Consider the following 2,133-nt stretch of genomic DNA (forward strand, 5'->3'; position numbering starts at 1 on the left):
CCAGGTGATTTCAATGTGAACTCAGCGTGAAGAACCACTGACCTAAAAAGACAGACTTGAATAGGACATAATTTACTCCCTTTAGAAAGTAGACAGAGGAAATTGTGTAAGTAAATATACATGATACAGGATATCAGATGTACTCATGGTAATGCGTACAAAGTATAGAGGTTTTGGAGAGAATGGAATGACTAATTTGCCTTGGGATAATCAGGGAATACTTCAAGGGAAGAGACGATGTTAGACAAATTTTGAAAAAGAGGGAGGATTCTACCAACTGGGTGAGTGGGGAGAAGGAATCACACATGCTGTTGCATGCACATAGAGCAAAGCCAAGCAGATGCCGGGCATTTCTGACCCATAACTATCAGATATGCAGCAACTGGCCCTGGCCAGTTTGCTCAGTGGATAGAGCATTGGCTCGGCATGCGGACGTCCAGGATCAATCCCCAGTCAAGGCACACAGGAGAAGCAACCATATGCTTCTCTTCCCCTCCCTCTCCCCCTTCTCTCTCTCTTCCCCTCTTGAAGCCAGTGGCTCGATTGGTTCAAATGTTGGCCTCAGGTGCTGAGGATAGCTTGGTGAATTCAAGCATCAGCCCCAGACAGGGTTTGCTGGGTGAATCCTGGTTGGGACAAATGCGGAAGTGTGTCATTCTATCTCCCCACCTCTCACTTTAAATAAATAAATGAATAAAATTTAAAAGGCTATGCAGAAGTTTGTACAGAATGGTCATACCCAATCCAAAAGCTGCTCTTGACTGATGAGGAATCAGTGACTAGAAAAATCTCCTTTCCTCTTCAGTGGAGCTCAGAGCCTCAGCTGAGAGGGCGTGCAAATGCAAAGCTGCCTTCCCAGATTGAGAGGTGACAAAGAGGACACTGGATGACATCCAAACTGTTGTGCCATTAAATATACATTTGTGCGTGTGTGTGTGTGTGTGTGTGTGTGTATGTGTGTGTATTTTTTTTTCTGAAGTGAGAATAGGGGAGGCAGAGAGACAGATTCCCGCATGCGCCCAGTGAGGATCCACCAGGCATGCTCACTAGGGGGCGGTGCTCGGCCCATCTGAGGCATTGCTCCATTGCAACCTGAGCCATTCTGGTGCCTGAGGTGGAGGCCATGGAGCCATCCCTCAGAGTCTGGGCTAACTTTGCTCCAGTGGAGCCTTGGCTGTGGGAGGGGAAGAGAGAGATAAAGAGAAAGGAGAAGGGGAGGAGTGGAGAAGCAGATGGACGCTTCTCCTGTGTGCCCTGGTCTTGAATCGAACCTGGGACTTCTACACGCTGGGCCAACACTCTACGACTGAGCCAACCGGCCAGGGCCAATATTTTTTAAAGCATTTGTTAGCATTTAGTGAATTCCATGTAGCTTCAGATCAGGACACTAAGCTCCTCTGCATGCTCTTATTCTTCTCCTTGGCTCTTCTGCTGAAGAAACTGATTTTCATAACTGGTGGCTTTAGGAGCTTTCTCTTCCCCAGAACATTTTAATAGCCTGATTGCACCATATCAATGGTAGGGCATCTCCAGTTCTGTTTTGGTAATATTTACCTATACCTGCTCACTGACTAAGATCCATAATTTATTGAGGATGACAGTTGGGTGAAAGTTCTGGTCCCCTTGAAGTGGTAACACCTCATACTAACCTTGCCCAAACTCCCTGGGTGATATTTGTCTAAGTTGATTCTGTGGCGGCCACTAGCACCCACTGACTTCCTGGTGCTCATGTGGCCATTGCAATGGCTCACGTGGCCCTGACATTTCCGGGTTTCCCTCAGTCCTGATGGCATGTCAGTGACTGACACAAATGTGATATTATTGCATTGGAAGTTGCAGCACTTCCATGAGTGGGTACTACAGCTAATAGGAACAAAGATGACTATGGCAACAGACATACAATTTGTGAACAGTTGGTACTTGACAGAAATTTTGAAGATGTACTGTGAATTTTAGCAATGACATTCATGTTGGGAAATAGTGCTTGAGGTCCACACCAGGTAAGACAGATACCCATCGCCAGCTGAGTTGTGAATAGGCTTATCTATCGTCTGACATCTCAGTCAATTATTGCAGTTAACAGTGGAATTATCCATAACAATGCCACAATTGTGGTGACTGTAATACTTTTTT

The 2,133-nt window shown here is 45.9% G+C and overlaps 1 pseudogene; it reads right to left on the reverse strand.

Moving 5' to 3' along the window:
• Nucleotides 1-1,379: 1,379 nt before the first annotated feature.
• On the reverse strand, nt 1,380-1,793 carry LOC136404326 (large ribosomal subunit protein uL15 pseudogene; annotated as a pseudogene).
• Nucleotides 1,794-2,133: the final 340 nt, after the last annotated feature.

The sequence above is a fragment of the Saccopteryx leptura genome, chromosome 4 (assembly GCF_036850995.1).
Source record: "Saccopteryx leptura isolate mSacLep1 chromosome 4, mSacLep1_pri_phased_curated, whole genome shotgun sequence".
NCBI lineage: Eukaryota > Metazoa > Chordata > Mammalia > Chiroptera > Emballonuridae > Saccopteryx > Saccopteryx leptura.